The 20,248-nt window shown below is 39.2% G+C and overlaps 1 long non-coding RNA gene and 1 other non-coding gene across 6 annotated transcripts in view; one reads left to right on the top strand and one right to left on the bottom strand.

Annotated features, from left to right (window-relative positions):
* Positions 1 to 20,248, top strand: part of LOC117196951 (uncharacterized) — a 91,995-nt gene that overhangs the window by 25,285 nt on the left and 46,462 nt on the right. For all 5 annotated transcript variants that reach the window (XR_004477397.2, XR_007478723.1, XR_007478722.1 and 2 more), the window contains one exon: positions 5,779 to 5,910. This is a non-coding gene — a long non-coding RNA (uncharacterized LOC117196951). The remainder of the gene's footprint in view (positions 1 to 5,778; positions 5,911 to 20,248) is intronic.
* Positions 16,101 to 16,207, bottom strand: LOC117196960 (U6 spliceosomal RNA). The gene has a single exon (XR_004477412.2). It is a non-coding gene; the product is annotated as a U6 spliceosomal RNA (small nuclear RNA).

Below are 20,248 nucleotides of genomic sequence, written 5' to 3'. Positions count from 1 at the left end.
CCTGTAGAAGCGCCAAATAAGCACCAGTGAGACATCAGATGTTTCTTTGTTAATCTACAGCTTTCTGAACCATGAGTGATTTCTCTCTCTGCTTAACAGTCTGAATTCTAGCTTTTCAAGTCACTGGAAGTATCTCTTTGTCCTTCAGTTCCATCCCTACCTTTATGTACCTAAGGAGATCTCCCGATGCTCTACTGTCCTGCTTTCAGTCTGGCAGTTACTGCTTTGCACTCAGTAAAAGCCCAAGTGCTGCAGAGAGATTTCTCATCTCCTCTTTCCGCCTTGCTACTTCTCTGCAATGGGCCATTGTCTCAACTCGGAAGAGGTCTGAGCACCTTATACGGGATCTCTCTAAGCTCTTTTGCTCTCCTTTCAGCCTTCAGCATACTATCTATGTGCCCTTGATGAAGGCCTGTGGGAAATAGTGGCAGGTAGGTGTTACTCTTTCCGTGGCCGGGTTCCTTGGGATTCTAATGCATCATGGAAGCTCACATGCGGTCTTTATAAATTCATTAAAATATGGCTGGTTTCTCTTTATCACCTACTATGAAGTATTCTGTCCTCTTTCAGTTGCTCTGCTAGAATGAAAACACCTATAGGTCTCTACTCTTAAAGAAAGGCCTCTTTACTTTCTAGATTTTCATTTGGTTAGATTTAGTTCTATCCTCAGATCTCTGGTGGGTTTAAAAAATTATGATTTTGTAGCTTATCTGGTTTGTTGTTATTGTTAGGGTGGTAGCAACTACGCTTGTGACTTGAACTGAGAAGGCCTCGGCTTTTAATGGCCTCTAATGAATAGGAGACAAAGTCTGGATCCAAAGAAGGGTGGGAAGTAGAATCCAAGATTCTAGCATAAGCCAGAACTCTAAGAAGGGTTGATGTAGAAAGTAATGTTTCAAAGGGAGGTTTGTCTGTTTGCATGTGGCTCTAGGATAAGCAGGGAAAGAAAGATCAAAAGAGAAAGAAAGAGAGAAAGAAGGAAAGAATGAAGGAAAGAAGGAAGGAAGGAAAGAAAGGAAGGAAGGAAGGAAGGAAGGAAGAAAGGAAGAAGGAAGGAAGGAAGGAAGAAAGAAAAAGAAAGAAAGAAAGAAAGGAAAAGAAAGAAAGAAAGAAAGAAAAGAAAGTAAGCTCACACTCGTGCTGATTTGGGGACATAATTCATGCTACCTACATGGTCTGAATACCAGATGCCTGGCACTAGTGGGTCAAATCTTCCCTGTGTAATTCATGTGAAACATTGATTTCAGCTCTTCCTATGCCTAGGATAGTCATGACCTACGGTCCTGAAGTACACAGCTGTTCCAAATCACTCGATGCTGGACATCCTAACTGATGTTTTTGCCGTTCATGCATCAACTGGGCCCTCTCATCATTTTACAAAGGAAGGGACTCAAGTGTGTCAGTACAGGAGAGAAAGTAAAGAAGATCTGCACACCATGGTTCCTTAAGATTGAGGGCAGGCTGCATGCTGATATAAGCTACCCTGCCGGTTTCATGGGTGTCATCAACATTGACAAGAGTGGTGGGAATTTCCATCTGATCTGTGACCCAAGTTGTTCATCAGGTTGTGCCCGAGGAGGCCAAGTATAAGTTCTGTGAAGTGAGGAAGATCTTTGTGGGCACCATCCAGATGGACATCTTCTGGATTGATTTGGACCTTGGCCAAATCAATTAGCCATTTCATCAAGTTCTGCTAACCCATGTACATTGATGGGGAGTGCTAACCTGGGACAGATTGATGGTATCACCAACACACACACATACACACACACACACACACAGAAAGAGAGAGAACCTGACTCTTGACCTGAGTCATGTGTAGGAAGCCAATGGCAATAGCTTTGCCACCAGGCTTTCCCAACATATTCATCATTGGAGAAAACAAACAATGCATTTCCCTGCACCAAAGAAAGAGTACTTGCCTCAGTATTGCTGAAGACAGAGACAAAGACAACAGAGCAATGGGTGGGATGATTTCCAGAGGAGAGAAGTAGAGAGCTTCTTTGGCTAATTAAAGATGTATTAGCATGGAGGAGAAAACAGAAACAAAACATTATTTTCAGAGAATTACCACCAAAGGAGCATGCACTCACAATTAAAAAAAAAAACTACTAAAACACATAAAGAAACAAGCCCAAATAAACAAAAGTCAGCAGAAAAAAATGTAAGAAACTAAAGTGTCAGACTCCCAAGATTGATATTGGAATTATTAGACTACACAGCAAGAACGTTTAATCTATCTAAGTTTTAGCTGCATGAATGAAAATGAGAATCTTAAAATCATAGCGCTGAATGAAAATAAAAGCAAGTCCCAAATCAGTAAAATGGGTAAATGAATTTTAATCCATTTATACCACACAATATCATACAGCAGTTTTAAAAAATGCACTAGAAATATGCATATCAAGATGGGGGAATCTCAGAAATAGATGAGTGAGAAAAACGTTAAAAAATACATATGAATTCTTTATATAAGTTTCAAGACCTGTAAAAATTAAATATTATATTATTTAGGGATACGTAATAAAACTTTTTTTAAAGTAGCTAGTAATTTATAATTCAGAATGCTGGTTTCATATGGATAAAAAGGGGAGGGAGAAGCTCAGAGAGGGGGCATGGTGGGCTTAAAAGATTTATTAGGTTGTGTTTTATTTCTTAAGCCAGGAGGTTTAACGTAGAGGTATTTGTTTTTAGTAACATCACTTAAGTATATGAGTACCGTTTATTCATTATTTTGTATGAATGAATTATTTTTTTAAAAGCTCAAATAAATCTTGTGTTAAGGTCAGTGGCCTAAATCCTTGCTAGGAAGACCTCACTGAATAAAAAAACCATTCTCTTTCTTGGAAGACAAAATATCAAATAGGTCCATCTAGTGGTGAATTAGAGAATCTCAAATACAGGGATACTCCAGCTGAAGGAATACCCTGGGATGTAAGGCGTTTACTCAAAAATAGCCCATTCAGTGAACATGTATCTTTTTTTTTGGCCACACCGCGCGGCATGCGGGAACTTAGTTCCCCGACCAGGGATCAAACCTGCACCCCCTGCGTTGGAAGCACGGAATCTTAACCACTGCACCACCAGGGAAGTCCCTGTATCTTTTCGAATTACGGTTTTTCCCAGATATTGAAAGAAAAATAGCCCAGGGCTTCCCTGGTGGCGCAGTGGTTGAGAGTCTGCCTGCCGATGCAGGGGGCACGGGTTCGTGCCCCGGTCGGGGAAGATCCCACATGCTGTGGAGCGGCTGGACCCGTGAGCCATGGCCGCTGAGCCTGCGCGTCCGGAGCCTGTGTTCCGCAACGGGAGAGGCCACAACAGTGAGAGGCCCGCGTACTGAAAAAAAAAAAAAAAAAAAAAAAAAAATAGCCCATTCAAAAACCACGTACACAAATAGAAAAAAAAATCTTGATTGATTGAGTGAAGAACTCTTTGTCTTCAGACGCATGGTAAAATTCTTTGGTTTGTCTCTAACTGGTTGAAAGACTAAAACTCAACCTCAGGTAATTTGTGAGACCCCAGCCTCCTTTATCTGCATCACTTTTGCCCCTTGTTGGCAGGTTTCCCCCCTCACTTCAGGTGCTGCGGTGCTTTCCTCCAGACCTCCTGTTAGAAACTGCATCTTCCCTGCCTGAGCATTGGATGACTCCTTCCTACCCCGTTCTTCACCTGAGCTCAGTGCTGCTCTCACCTCTGCTTTAGAGCCATGGGGTATATTCAGGCAGCTATTCAAGGTTTAGGTCCCTCTATACGTACGAACATATCGTTAAATGAAATTGGGCAGGGGATGGAACTGCACGTAGCGTGTGTTCCCATTCATATTTTTTAAAAGGATGTATATGTTGTCACGTATATAGACTATCTGGGGAAGGACATACAAGAAACTGATAAACCTTTAGGGAAGGGCACTCTGGGGAAATTAAGTGAGAAAGAAACTTACGTTTGGTTTTTTACTATTTATTGATGCTGATTGAGTTTTGTTACAATGTGCATGTATGACTTCATACAAATTTTAAAGAGAAAATAGTGTGTTCTATATATGTAGATGCTATCACACTGATAAATAAGTTTCCTACAGATAAAGAGCATTGATGCTTTCTAATGGATGTTACATCTTAGTGGTTATAAATCAACGCTGTGGTATAAGGCAGCCTTAGATTGTCAGGGGAATGGTCTTGCCTGGATTGAAAGAATCTCTCTTGCATGTCTTTGGATGTATTCATTGCCCTTAATACTTAGCTTCACCTTTAGCTTTAAATGGTTTATCTGACAACTGACATGTTTTTCCAATTAGGTTGAAAAAAATCAGTTTAGGCGATTTATTGACATTCGAGCCTTGATACTTTATAAATTGCCTGAAATCTAACAGCATTTCTGACCTGCACTTGACCTTTGCACGATCTACTTCGGACTCTAATTGGAAGAAACACTGTAATTCCTTTTGTATAGCAAACTCCCAAATGAACATGCAATCAAGTGTCACTTCAGCAAAAGCATGAGTGTTTCCTGAGCAGATCTTTTGTAGTGGATGGCATGCTTGTTTCCTCAACATTTCTTCTCCCTTCCCATTGTGTGGCAGCAGTGAGCTTTGAGGAAGTGAGCTGAGCTCCATTGATGGGCTCTGGTCAGGAAGCCAGGGATTACTTCAAGGACCTAGCCCTACCGTTGTGTGAGGGGATGTAAACTGGCCCCCAAAGGCTGAAGATAAAGACTTTCCATTTGTTGTCTTAGGGAGAGGCAATTTCTCTCATCTGCTGGATGTAATAAAGAAGTCAGCGGGCCTTACTGTAACCAGCAGCTGTCCTACAACCCAGAGGGGAACCAGTCACCAGTTGTAGAATGATACAAACCCTGTGGTTACAGAGCAAAGAGATAGAAAGAACCTATGTTCTTGATGACACAAGTGAGTTGCTCAAACAACCAACCCTGGAGGCTGACCCATCTCTGGACTTTGTGTAAATGCCAGCTGGTCAATTTTTTAGTGTTTGAGTCAAATGCGCTTGGTTGATTTTTCTGTTTCTTCCAACTGGAAGCATCGTGGAGCATATTTCAATAGAACAGTAAGAAAAACCCTCAATATATAAGTTACACAATGTCTAAGCTAGATCTTGAATACCCTTCTCCAGATGAATTTCTTGAATATTTTAATTATAGAAGTGTAAATATATTTTAGAGTATGGATATTCATAAGAAGGATTGGCTTTTACATTCTCGTATTAGTATGGTAGAGTGTCTTTATCTGTTCAGGCTGCTAGAACAGAATACCATAGACTGTGTGGCTTAAGCAACAAACATGTATTTCTCATGGTTCTGGAGGCTGGAAGTCCAACTTGTCAGCATGGTCAAGTTCTTGGTGAGAGCCTTCTTCCTGGTTTACAATGGCCACCTTTTTGCTGTATCCTCTCATGGCAGAGAGAGAGAGATAATCTCTCTCATGTTTCTTTTTATAAGAGCACTAATCTCATTCATGAGAGCTCCATCCTCATGACCTAATTACTTCCCAAAGGCTCTACCTCCAAATAGCATCACAGTGGGGATTAGGGCTTCAACATATGAATTTGGGAAAGACAAACTTTCAGTGCATAGAATAGAGTATAACATGAATAGTATTAAACACTAATCTAGATAAATCTTCTATTGTTAGAGACAGAGAAAGACCCCTAGATTAACCATTAAGCAAATAAGCACATGTTCAGGTGTTTTAGTTCATTTGTGCTGTTATGACAAAAATACCATAAAGTGGTTGGCTTATAAACAACAAACATTTATTTCTCACAGTTCTGGAGGCTGGGAAGTCCAGGATCAAGGCTCCGGCAGATTCATTGTCTGGTGAGACAGACATGGAAGACATTCACTTCCTGGTTTGTAGATGGCCATCTCTTTTTGCTGTATCCTCACACAGAGAAAGAGGTAAGGGATCTCTCTGGGGCCTTTTATATAAGGACACTAATTCCATTCATGAGGGCTCCACCCTCATGACTTAATCACCTCCCTCCAAATCACTCCTTTTAATATCATCACATTAGGGTTTAACATATGAATTTGGGAGGGGGCACAAATACCCAGTCTATAGCATTAGGGCACTAGAGAAAGAGGGGCATCACAGGGCTCTTTCAAATTTTAATAAAATCAATCTTATATCAGGTTTCATTATGTCCTGATCCTTAATTTAGAAACTAACCCTGTGACTCAGAAGCTACATATAAGTTCGTTGGCTTTTTACTTAACGTATCTATCTACTCTGCTCATTGTAGACTGTAAACTCCTAATTCAATTCCTTTCATGGTTTTAGATACATTGAAATTTTCCATTTTTCCTTAAGTCAGTTTTAGTCAGTAACATTTGTGTTTGCAGGAAATTGTCTGTGTTTTCTAACTTAATGGCAGAAAGTTGTCCACAATATTTTTTTATTTTAAAAATCCCTGGTGTACTTGTTATATCCTTTTTTATTCCAACAATTTTCTACTTTCTCCCTGACTTTTTCTTTACCAGTCATGATGTCAGGGATTTTATTTTCTCTCACTTTACTAGTCTTACTAAGCAACCATCTTTTTTTTTTTAATTTATAAATTTATTTATTTATTTAATTTATTTATTTTCGTTGCTGCATGTGGGCTTTCTCTAGCTGTGCTGAGCTGGGGCTACTCTTCGTTGTGGTGCGCGGGCTTCTCATTGAGGTGGCTTCTCTTGTTGCGGAGCACAGGCTCTAGGCACGCAGGCTTCAGTAGCTGTGGGACACAAACTCAGTAGTTGTGGTGCATGGGCTTCATTGCTCCGTGGCATGTGGGATCTTCCCGGACCAGGGCTCAAACCCATGTACCCTGCATTGGGAGGCAGATTCTTAACCACTGTGCCACCAGGGAAGTCCCACTAAGCAACCATCTTGATGATGGTAAATAATCAAAAAAAAAAAAAAGAGAACAAAAAGGAGAGAAAAGAAAGTAAGGAAGAGGGACTATTCATTCCATATATTAGAATGCATTTTAAATCTAGCACTGATATAAAAACAGAAATTTCAAATAGTATGGCAAAGTGGAAAATCTATAAATATGTGAAATTATGCATAAAAATTTAATATATAATGAGTATCATAAATGAGATTAATATGTGTGTATATATATTTGTGTGTGTGTAAGTATATGCATATAATATATACACTTTGTAAACCTCATCAGTAAAGTACATGAACAGTCCAATTACACAAGAGGAAAATCAACTAATAAACATTTTTAAATCTAATATTGGTAATCATAGTAACACAAATCTAAACAGCAATAAAATACCAATTACATCTATAAATAAGAAAAAGATAAAAAAGCAAGTGTAATATTTATTTAGGTGTGTCTCCAAGATAATTTTTTTTTTTTTTTTTTTTTTTTGCGGTACGCGGGCCTCTCACTGTTGTGGCCTTGCCCGTTGCAGAGCACAGGCTCCGGACATGCAGTCTCAGTGGCCATGGCTCACGGGCCTAGCTGCTCCGCGGCATGTGGGATCTTCCCAGACTGGGGCACGAACCCGTGTTCCCTGCATCGGCAGGCGGACTCTCAACCACTGCACCACCAGGGAAGCCCAAATCATAATTTTTAAGCTCAACATTTTTAAGAATTAATCTTTAATTCATTGTGAATCCCTGTTTGACAATATGCATTAAAAATCCATAGAAATTCATATCCTTTGTTCTAATGAAGCATATCATAAGGATTTATCTTAAAATAATTCAAAATGTAAGACTATATTCATGATGATGTTTACCACAGCGTTAAATTATAAAGTTGAAATTGGAAAAAACTTAAAATGTTCAATGATAAATGCAGTGATTAGGAAAAGCATCATCTATAAACTGGGTTAAACATGATGTGCTTCTTAAAAATTAAAAAAGTAAAGTTTGGTGTGTGTGTATCACCATTTATTGAGCACTGGCTATGAAGCAGATACTTTATATATACTTATTTCCAAAGCTCATATTCACTCTGCAAGTTAAGTATTTTTCATTCTCAGTTTAAAGAATCTGGGTCCAGTTGCTCTGTGAGATTAAGTCACTTATTCAAGGCAGCATAGCTAGTGAGTGATGGAGCTGGGCCTTGATCCCGTGCCAGTACAGTGCCTGCCACACCCAGGGCCTGGTCAAAGGGGACAGGCCCAGCTCACAATTCCTGCTGAGGGAACAGCCTTTGGTAGCACATTCTGTACTATGTGGTCTCTGAATCTTTAGCCCACCCATCCCTCCTACCACCACCAAGGCTGGGGCCTCACCTAAGGGCAGCCAATCCAGAGTCAGGCTAGTAGCTCATGATATGGTCGGTCATGGAATGCTCTGCTAGAGAGGAGATGAATTATCTAAATTCTCACTCTTATTGGTTTAATTTTAGAAATAGGGAGCAAATCAGGCAGTTGTTGGGAAAAGAGACTGGGAGAATGTTAGACAAGCCAGAGGGCTTTTAATAATACTCTCAAGAACACTGCTAACTAGGTGAGACAGAACTAGACTGCTAGATCACCCATGCCAGAAAGACTGAGGTGGGTTTAACTCAGGCAGAAAAAAAGTAATCAAAATATGAAGTAAAGGGAAGTAGTTGTCGACCACACTAAATTCTGCAAACAGTGCCTGTATCTGCATAATCATATTCATTACATACTCTAGTCCCTTCATGGTCTTGTCACTTCTGCAGGCTCACGTCTTAACTCCACGTAAGCCAAACAGTTCATGTGTCTAGGGGTGTACTGTGCTGGTGATCAGTGTGTCTAGGGGTGTACTGTGCTGGTGATCAGTGTTGCCTTGCAGCTCCAGATTCACCCTTCGCCTGAATGAATAAGTACATCGTGCTGTCCCCTCCCTGGAAAGTATTTTCACTTGTCTAGCTTATTCCCTTGCATCCTACAAGACCTGGCTCAAGAGAAAGTACCTCTAAGGAGCTTCCCGTGATCTTCTCCATCAAACGGAATCCACATAAGCACGATTCCATGGAGACCCTCTTGGCTATATAACAGCTTCATATCAGGAGAAATTAATCTGAGTAATGATCAGATATAAAATGAGCAGAAAACAGAAGAGAGGAGTAGGTAGCAGATGTTACAAGGACTGACAGGAACCAACCTAATACCAATCCCTAAATGTGCTAGAGGAAAGTGCTCCCTCAAGAAAGAGAGGCACTAGCAGGTGCAAACTAGTATATATAGAACGGATAAACAACAAGGTCCTACTGTATATACAGCACAGGGAACTATACTCAATATCCTGGGATAAACCGTAATGGAAAAGAATATAAAAAAGAATGTATGTATATGTATAACGGAATCACTTTGCTGTACAGCAGAAATTAACACAACATTGGAAATTGACCATACCTCAGTTTAAAGAATAAATTAAAAAAAAAAAGGGACCTCCTTTGTGGCGCAGTGGTTAAGAATCTGCCTGCCAATGCAGGGGATGTGGGTTCGAGCCCTGGTCCAGGAAGATCCCAGGTGCCGCGGGGCAACTAAGCCCGTGTGCCACAACTACTGAGCCTGCACTCTAGAGCCCGTGAGCCACAACTACTGAGCCCACGTGGCACAACTACTGAGGCCCGTGTGCCTAGAGCCTGTGCTCTGCAACGAGAGAAGCCACCACAATGGGAAGCCCGCGCACCGCAGCGAGGAGAAGCCTCCGCTCGCTGCAACTAGAGAAAGCCCACGCACAGCAACGAAGACCCAACGCAGCCAAAAACAAACAAACAAATAAATAAATAAGGGAGGCAGACACTTGGGTTAGAATCAGTCACATATCCTTATCTTACCTCCTGAGTTAAAGTAGATATATTTTAAGATATCTACATACATACATGTGTATGTGTATATATATTATTATACATATATATATATGTGTATGTAATTGAAAGTTTGAAATCAACAGACTTTTTATCCATTTGTAACTGGGACAAAACTGATATGGTTCTAAATTAATGAGAATGACACACTATAATCGCAATTTGTGTTACAAACTGTCTGAGGCAACCATCTGTATTACACAAATAAATTTGCCTCTGAGGCTGCAAGGCAGCACTTTCCCAGAGTCCTACGAAGAATCCAGATGCAGATTTTCCTGGCTTACTGCCTTTGCTTTATCCATTTGGCTAAACAGTTCGTGCGCAAATTTATATGTAAAATTAAAAAGCTGGCTCAGGCCTCGAGAGTGAGGTGCAGAAATAATAACAGCAATTTGTATTTATGTAAGTAGAATATTTATCCTAAGTGATCAGGTCATATCAAAATGTTCTCTCATTCATTTACAGCCATTTATTCAAAGCAGAGAAAGTAAAATTAGTATTTCAAAAGCATGATTTGGTGAGAAGTATACCCAGCAGTCTACATTGGTTTAAACCAGACATGGGTGTTGTGATTTGTATGTCCCTTAGGGAATGTTTCTTTAAATTCAGAAATGTTGCTTTTTACCAACTGATTGAGATCCCATAAAGTTGTATTTCTTCATCAACTGTGCCTAAGAGCTACGGAACACTAAGCTCAGAACTAGAAATAAACAAAACCGTAAGACTCAAACTTTGTAATCCAAGAAATTTACAGCTTAATTATTCTCCCCCCACCCAGCTTTATTGAGATATAATTGACATATAGTATGGTATAAGTTTAAGGTGCACAATGCGATGATACATGTATATATTGCAAAATGTTTACCACAGTAAGGTTAGTTAGCACATCCTTCACTTCACATAATTACCATTGTTGTGATTGTGAGAACATTTAAAATCTAACCTTATAGCAACTTTCAAGTGTACAATACAATGTTGTTAACTATAGTCACCATACTGTACATTAGCCGCCCCCCCGCAAACTTATTCCTCTTATAATTTGAAGTTTGTACCCTTTGGCCAACATCTCCTCTTCCCCCATCCCCAGCCCCTGGTAAGCATACTTCTACTCTTTGCTTCTATGAGTTCAGCCATTTTAGAGTTTACTATAAGTGAGATCATATAGCATTTGTCTTTCTCTGTCTACTTATTCTATTTAGCATAATGCCCTCAAAGTCCATTTATGTTGTCAAGAATGGCAGGAGTTCCCTTTTTTAAAGGCTGAATAAACACTCCACTGTGTATATCTATATCTATCTATATCTAAATCTAGATTCATCCATTTATAGACACTTATGTTGTTTCCATGTCTTGGCTATTGTGAATAATGATGCGGTAACACAGAACAGAGATTTCATTTCCTTTGGATTTCTACGCAGAAGTGGAATTGCTGGATCGTATGGTAGTTGTATTTTTAATTTTTTGAGGAAACTCCATACTGCTTTCCACAGTGGTTGCACCAATTTATATTTCATCAACAATGCACAAGGGTTCCCTTTCTTCACATCCTTGCCAACACATGTTATCTCTTATCTTTTCTGATAATGACCATTTTAACAGGTGTGAGGTGATATCTCACTGTGGTTTGGATTTGCATTTCTCTGATGATTAGTGATGTTGAGCACATTTTCATGTGCCTGTTGGTCATTTGTTTGTCTTATTTGGAAAAATATCTATTCAGGCCCGTTGCTCATTTTTTAATAGAATTATTTGTGAGTTTTAAATTTTGCTATTGAGTTATATGAGCTCCTTTTATATTTTAGATATTAACTTCCTGTCAGAGAGATGGTTTGCAAATATTTTCTCCTATTCCATAGGTTGCCCTTCATCTTGTTCATTGTTTCTTTTGCTGTGCAGAAGCTTTTTACTTTGATGTACTCCCACTTATTGATTTCTTTCCTTTGCTGCTTGTGTTTTTAGTGTCATATCAAAAAAGCCTTGCTAAGACCAGTATCAAGGAGATTTTTATCTATGTTTTCTTCTAGGAATTTTATGGTTTCACGTATTACATTTAAGCTCTTAATCCATTTCGAGATAATTTTTGTGAGTGGTATTAGATAGGGGATCAATTTCCATTCATTTGCATGTGATTATCCAGTTTTCCCGTCATGATTTATTGAAGAGACTGTCCTTTACCCATTGAGTATTCTTGGATCCCTTGTCAAATATTGGATGACTGTGTATGTATTTATTTCTGGGCTCTCCATTGTATTCCATTGGTCTTTGTGTCTTTTTTTAATGCCTGTATCATGAAGTAATTGCCTTGAAATCAGGAAGTGTGATGTCTTCGCCTTTGTTCTTTCTCAAGATTGCTTTGTCTGTTGGTGGTCTTTTGTAGTTACATATGAATTTTAGGGTTGTTTTTTCTATTTCTGTAAAAAATACAACTTTGATGGAGTTTGCAGTCTGTCCTTAGATGGCTTTGGGTAGTATAAACATTTTAACAATGTCAACTCTCCCAGTTCATCAACATGAAATATCTTTACATTTATCTGTGTCATCTTCAATGTCTTTCATCAATGTCTTACAGTTTTTACTTCCTGGTTAAATTTATTCCTAAGTAGTTTATTCTTTTTGATACTATTGTAAATGGGATTGTTTTATTTCTTTCTCAGATAGTTATTGTGAGTGTACAGAAACACAACTGATTTTTGTATATTGATTTTGTATCCTGTAACTTTACTGGACTCATTTGGTTCTAATTTTTTTTTGGCTGCACCATGCAGCTTGCAGAATCTTAATTCCCTGACCAGGGATTGAACCCAGGCCCCTGCAGTGAAAGCACTGAGTCCTAACCACCAGACTGCCAGGGAGTTCCCTCTAATGTTTTCTTTATGGTGTCTTTAGGATTTTCTATATACAAGATTATGTCATCAGCAAACCAAGACAATTTTACTTCTTCTTTTCTGATTTGGATGCCTTTTATTTCTTCTGCTTGCCTAATTGCTCTGGCTAGGACTTCTAGTACTATGCTAGATAGGAACAGTAATAGTGGGCACCCTTGTCTTGTTCCTGATCTTAGAGGGAAGCTTTCTACCTTTCACTGTTGAGTATGATGTTAGCTGTGGACTTGCCATATATTGCCTTTATTATGTTTAGGTATGTTCCTTCTATACCCACTTTGTTGAGAGTTTTTGTCATGAAACTATGTTGACTTTTGTCAAATGCTTTTTCTGCATCTATTGAGATGATCATGTGATTCACATTATTAATTTGCATGTGTTGAACCATCCTTGCACCCCAGAGATAAACCTCACTTGCTCATGATGTATGATCCTTTTAATGTGCTATTGAATTTGGTTTGCTAGTATTTTGTTGAGATTTTTCGCATCTATATGTATCAGGGATATTGACCTGTTGATATTGATCAACGTTTTCTTTTCTTGTAGTGATATTATCTGGCTTTGGTAACAGAGTAATGCTGGCCTTATAAAATGAGTTTGGGAGTGTTCCCACCTCTTTAACTTTTTGGAAGAGTTTGAGAGGGATTGATATTAATTCCTCTTTAAATGTTTGGTAGGATTAATCCATGAAACCATCTTGTTATGGGCTTTTCTATGTTGGGAGATTTTTGTTTAGCAATTCACTCTCCTTATTCATTATTGGTCTGTTCAGATTTCCTGTTTTTTTCCTGAGTCAGTTTTGGTAGGTTGTAAGTTCTAGGAATTAATCCATTTTTTCTAGGTTTGTCCAATTCGTTGACATATAATTGTTCATAGTTGTCTTTTATAATCCTTTGGGTTTCTATGTATTGGTTGTAATGTCCCCTCTTTCATTTATAATATTATTTATTTGAGCCCTCTTTTTTTTCTTAGTAAGTCTAGTTGAAGTTTTCAGTTTTATTTAACTTTTCATAAAACCATTTTGTTACATTCTCTATTTCTGCTCAGATCTTTGTTGTTTCCTTATTTTCTGTTAATATTTGACTCTGGGCTTAGTTTTTTCTTTTTCTAGTTCCTTGAGATGTAAAGTTAGGTTGTTTATTTGAGATCTTTCTTTTTTTCTTAATATACACATTTATTGCTATAAACTTCCCACCTGAACAATTTTTGCTGTATCTCATATGTTTTGGTATGTTGTTTCCATTTTCATTTGCTTGAAGATATTTTTTGATTTCCCTTTTGATTTCTTCTTTGACCCATTAGTTGTTCAGGAGTGAACAACCACATTTTTATGGATTGTCAAGCTTTTCTCTTTTTATTGATTTCTAATTTCATACCATTGTGGTTGGAAAAGGTACTTGGTATGATTTCAATCTTTTTAAAATTGCTAAGTCTTGTTTTGTGGCCTAACATACAATCTATCCTAGAGAATGTGCCATGTGCACTTAGGAATGTGTCTTCTGCTGCTTTTGGATGGAATACTCTATATATTTCTGCTAGATCCACTTGGTCTAAAATATAGTTCAAGTCCAGTGTTTCTGTATCAATTTTCTGTCTCGATGATCTATCCTTTGCTGAAAACTGGGTATTTAATTTTCCTACCATAATTGTATTGTTGTCTATTTCTCCCTTGTATCTGTTGGTGTATGCTTAATATAGTTAGGAGCACCAATGTTGCATACCTATATATTTATAATTGTTATATCCTCTTGATACATTGACCTCTTTATCATTTTATAATGACCTTCTTTGTCTCTTAATACAGTTTTTGACTTAAAGTCTATTTTGTCTGATGTAAGTGTAGCTACCCCTGCTCTCTTTTGGTTTCCATTTACATCAAATATCTTTTTTCATTCCTTCACTTTGACCCTGAGTGTGTCCTTAAAGTCACAGTGAGTCTCTGGTAGATAGCATGTAGTTGGGTCTTATTTTTTTATCCATTCAGTCACTCTGTATACTTTGGTTGGACAATTTAATCCATTTACACTTAAATTAATCATTGGTCAATAAGGACTTATTAATGTCACCTTGTTAATTGTTTTCTGTTTCATAGTTCTTTTGTTCCTTTCTTCATCTCTTGCTGTTTTCCTTTGTGCATTGAGGATTTTCAGTAGTGGTGTACTTTAATTTCCTGCTTTTTAGTGTGTCTTTACCTATTATAGATTTGGTTTTGTGGCTACCCTTATGCTTACATGAAACTTCTTTTTTTAAAAAATTTTTAAAAAAATATTTATTTGGCTGCACTGGGTCTTTAGTTGGGGCATGCGGTATCTTCATTGCAGGGGATGGGATCTTCATTGCAGCTTGCAGGATCCTTTTAGTTGCGGCATGTGGAATCTTTAGTTGTGGCATGCGGGCTCTTAGCTGCAGCATGGAGGATCTAGTTCCCTGACCAGGGGTCGAACCTGGGTCCCCTGCATTGGTAGCGTGGAATCTTAACCTCTGGACCACCAGGGAAGTCCCTACGTGAAACTTCTTATAGACAGGTTTAAGAGTCTATGTGAAGTGATAACTTAATTTCAATTGCATGTAAAAACTCTACCTTTTTATTCCCTCCTCCACATCTTATTATTTTTATGTCACAATTTACATGTTCTTATGCTGTGTATCCATTAACAGATTATTGTAGCTATAGCTATTTTTAATACTTCTGTCCTTTTACCTTTATGCTGGAGTTTAATATTAGCACCCACCATGTTACAGTATTGGAGTATTCTGAATTTGATTATATATTTTTCTAGTGTGTTTTGTATTTTCATATATATTTTCATGTTACTAATTAGCATTCTTTCATTTCAGCTTGAAGAACTCCTTTCCACATTTCTTGTAAGGAAGGTGTAGTTATGGTGAACTCCCTCAGCTTCTGTGTGTCTGAGAGTCTTTATCTTTCCTTAATTTCTGAAGGACGACTTTGCTGGGTAGTGTATTCTTGGCTGGCAGGTTTTTTTCTTTCAGCACTTTGAATGTATCATCCCACTCTTTTGCGGCCTATAATGTTTTTGCTGAGAAAGCAGCTGATAGCCCTATGGGGATTCCCTTGTAAGTCACAAGCTTCTATTCTCTTGCTGCTCTCCAGATTCTCTCTTTGCCTTTGATTTTAGACAGTAGTATTATAATATATCTTGGGGAAATCATTTGGGGTTGAAATTTTGGGGTGACCAGTTAGCTTCATGAACTTGGATGTCTAATTCCCTCCTGTTTTGGGAAGTTCTCAGCCATTATTCTTTAAGTAAGTTTTCTTTTTTTTTTTTTCCTTGTTCTCTCAGTTTATTTTTCTTTGAATTTATTTATTTATTTATTTAATATATCAGGTTCTTATTACTTATCTATTTTATACATATTAGTGTATATATGCCAATCTCAATCTCCCGATTCAGAAAATATGGAACGCTTCACAAATTTGTGTGTCATCCTTGCACAGGGGCCATGCTAATCTTGTCTGTATCATTCCAATTTTAGTATATGTGCTGCCAAAGCGAGCACAAGTAAGTTTTCTTTCCCTTTCTCCCTCTCTTTCCCTTCTGGGACTCTAATAATGCATCAGTTGTTTCTTTTAAGGATGCCCCATAAGTTCTGTAGGCTTCTTTTCATTCCTTTTAATTTTTTTTCTTTTTGTTCCTCTGACTGGATAATTTCAAATGATCTGTCTTTGAGTTATTGATTGATGCTTTCTTCTGCTTTTCCAGTCTGCTATTGAACTTCTCTGTTGAATTCTTCAGGTCAGTCATTGTATTTTTCATCTCCAAAATTTTTGTTTAGTTCTTTCTTGTGTTTTCTCTTTGTTGAACTTCTCATTTTGTTTCATATTGTTTTCCTGATTTTCTTAAATTGTTTATCCGTGTTCTCTTGTAGCTCTCTGAGCATCTCGAGAACAATTATTTTGAATTCTTTATCAGGCATTCATGTATCTTCATTTTCTTGAGGTTACTGGAAGTTTACTGTGTTCCTTCAGTGGTGTCATGGTTCCATGACTCTTTGTGATCTCTCTAGCCTTGTATGTGAAGAAACAGTCCCTTTCAGATTTTGTGGACTGACCTTGGTAAGGAAAGACCTCTGCAGCATGCTGGAGCATGTTGTGACTCTAGGTCCATACATGTGGGGACTTGTGATGGTCCACGTCCAGGGGTTATGATGTCTCATCAGCTTGGGCTGCTAGGGTCCATGACATCAACAACTGCATGGTCCTAGACAAGGGCTGCAAGGGTCTGCAGTGGCTGCAGGGCCTGTTAGAGTCCTCATTGGTGCCTCTAGTTCCAGTGGCTAGGGACCAGGGCAGGCAGTGGTGGTGGCCAGAGCTGGTGATGTGCAGACACTTGTCTGTGGGGGCTGGGTACAGATGCCTGGCATGGGCCAGGTACAGAGAAGCACATAGTGGAGGTGGCCAGGGTCAGCAGCAAGGTGCCAGGGCCAACTGTGGGTGCATTAGCAGCTGCACGGGCCCTGGCTCTCAGTGTCCACTCTGTGGCTACAGGGTCTCCCTATGGGCACAGCATAGCTGTGGAGGCCAGCAATAGGAGTTGGCCTGGGGACAGGCAAGTGCACAGGTGGAGGGTCTAGCTGCAGGTGAATCGAGAAGGACAGGCCAGTGTCAGGAGACAGGGCTGGATCCAGGCCCACAAGCCACTGTAGGGCCCCTGGCTATTGGCATTCACTCCTGTGCCTGCAGGACCTCCTCAAGGGTGTGCACATAGCAGTGGAGACTAGTGATGGAAGTCAGGCCAAGCGTGTGCAGGTGCACAGCTAGAGGGGCTAGCTAGCCCCAGATGTGCACAGAGTGTGCGGAGGGGTCCACTGCCAGGGTCTAGGCTGGCATCTTGTATTCATATAGCCACAGAGGCTGGGGCTGGCTGCCAGTGTGGATCCTGGCTTTAGGGGTGAGGGAAGTTGAGGATGGATGCTCCGGTGGCTGGCATCTGTGACCAGGAAAACCTTTGGAGGAAGTCTCAATGGTGGACTCTGTAGGGGGTCCATGCTGGCTCTGCTGGGCATTGGTTTCTTCAGTGGCAAAGGCTGCTGGTGTCCTCTGCAGAGCAGGTCACTGGGAACCACGGTCGCTCCGCTATGTGGCTAATACTGATAGCCCTGCTTTTCTTCCTTGTCCCTAGCTATGTCTATATGTCTCAGCTTTTTCAGTTTCTGGGTGGGGTGAGACCAAAGTGAGCCCCTTGTGCAGTGCCCTAAGCAGCTGATAAAGCTCTCACTCTCCCTTTCCCAGCGAGGGGAGCTCTTCAAGCTGGGGAGCTCCCTCCTGGTGCTGAGCAGGGTTCACCTGGGGGATGGGATGATGCAGGCAACATGATTCTGTTCTTCATTTTTTGTGTGGTTATTCTCAGGTGTTTTGTTCTACTGTGTTGCTGAAGTTTCTTAAGTGGACTCTGAACTCCCTCAGAGCCATTTTTGTTTGGGGATAGCTGTCTAATTGTTGGTCTTTGTCAGGGGCTGGAGGGTGGTGTCTCCTACTCTGCCACAATGGTCATGTCACTCAGCATAATCTTTCTTAACAGTAATTTTGCACCGCTTCTAAAAATAAGACACATACTCTAGTATGCTTTTAAAAATATCTTATTACGGATTTAATACAGACTAATTGTAAAAAATTTAAAACTACAGAAAAGTAAAAAGAAGAAAATGGAGCCATCTGCAATCTTAATCCTCAAAAATAACTACTGTTAACCAGTTGGTACACTTTTCTTTTAGTCTTTTTTAAGTGCTCATATTAAAATATAAATTTTACGTAGTTCATACAGATCTTAATTTTCAAATGAAACAATGTGAATTTTCTGAAGTGGCAAAATATTCTTCACAAACTTTATTTTAAAGACTGCAAACTTATTTATTATATACAACCATTAAATATTATTTTTTACACACATCTGATTACGTCAATTCCCCATTGCTCTCAGGTTTAAGTACAAACTGGGCATGGCCTACGAGACTGTTCTTAAACTTTCCCTTGCCTTGTCTCATGCTTCTTTTTCCTCCTTTATGTTCTAGACTGAGGGTGTACTCACTGAGTTTCCATGTATCATATTCTCTCTCACTTCCAGGACTCTGTCCATGCTGATCATTCTAACACATTATTATTCTTTTTCCTCTCCATCACTTAGTTCTACCCACTTCTGCTCCCACTCATGTTTTCTAATTAACACCTACTAATCTCTGATGGAAGGAGAAGGTATAGACAGAAGAAAAGAGGGAAGCCTCTGATCAAGTCCTTGGAACAGAATAGAGTTCATAAGTAGACCCAGGCATGTCTCGTCAACTGATTTTGACGAGAGAGAGAAGGTAATTAAATGAAGAAACGACAGTCTTTTCAACATACGGTGCTGGAACAGCACGGTATTTTTATAGCAAGGAAGAATTTCAACCTTTACCTCACACCATACATAAAAATTAACTCAAAATAAATCATGGACCAAAATGTAAACATTTAAACTACACAACTTCTAGCTAAAACCAGAATATAATCTTTGAGATTTTGGAGTCAGCAAATAATTCTTAGATAGGACACAAAAGCATGAATCATAAGAGAAATAAATTCGTAAAATGAACTTCATCGAAATTAAAATCTGCTCTCTTGAGCACCATTTAAAAAATGAAAGACAAGCTGTAAAGTGGGGAAAAAATTTTACAATACATGTAAGTGACCCAGGACTTATCTAGAATATAGAGAACTCTTGTATCTCAGTAATAAGAAAACAGCCCATAAAAAATAAGCAAAAGAGGGGCTTCCCTGGTGGCGCAGTGGTTGAGGGTCCGCCTGCCGATGCAGGGGACGCGGGTTCGTACCCCGGTCCGGGAAGATCCCACATGCCGCGGAGCGGCTGGGCCCGTGAGCCATGGCTGCTGAGCCTGCGCGTCCGGAGCCTGTGCTCCGCAACGGGAGAGGCCGCAACAGTGAGAGGCCCGTGTACCGCAAAAAAAAAAAAAAAAAAAAAGCAAAAGATTTAAACAAACACTTTACAAAAAATATATGCAAGTGGCCCATGAGCACATGAGATGTTAAACATCATTAGTCATCAGGGAAATGAAAATTATAACCACAATGAGATATCACAATACATCTATTAGAATGACTAAAAAAGATGGACAGTGACAAGTGTGGTGAGGTGTGGAGTGACTGGAACTCTGATGATTGGTAAGGAGAATGTAAAATGGTACAACCACTTTGGAAACAGCTTGGCATTTCTCATAAATTTAAAGTTCCACTTTATGACCCAGCAGTTCAACCCAAAGTATTTATCCAAGTGAAATGAAAATACATGTCCACACAAAGACTGGTACATGAATGTTCATAGCAGTTTTCTTTGTAGAAACCCCAAACTGGAAGCATCCCAAATGTCTATCAACAGGTAGATGGCTTCCATACTGCTCACTAATAAAAACGAATGAACCACTGATATATGAAATAACATAGATAAATCTCAGAAACATGCTGAGCAAAATAAGTCAGAAAAAAAGAAAATATACAATCCCATTAATATAAAACTCTAGGAAAAATTTAAAGTATAAAAACAGAAAGTG

This window comes from Orcinus orca, chromosome 8 (genome assembly GCF_937001465.1).
Source record: "Orcinus orca chromosome 8, mOrcOrc1.1, whole genome shotgun sequence".
Classification (NCBI taxonomy): Eukaryota; Metazoa; Chordata; class Mammalia; order Artiodactyla; family Delphinidae; genus Orcinus; species Orcinus orca.
The sequence above is the reverse complement of the archived record's forward strand: the minus strand, read 5'-3'. Positions and strand labels throughout refer to the sequence as shown.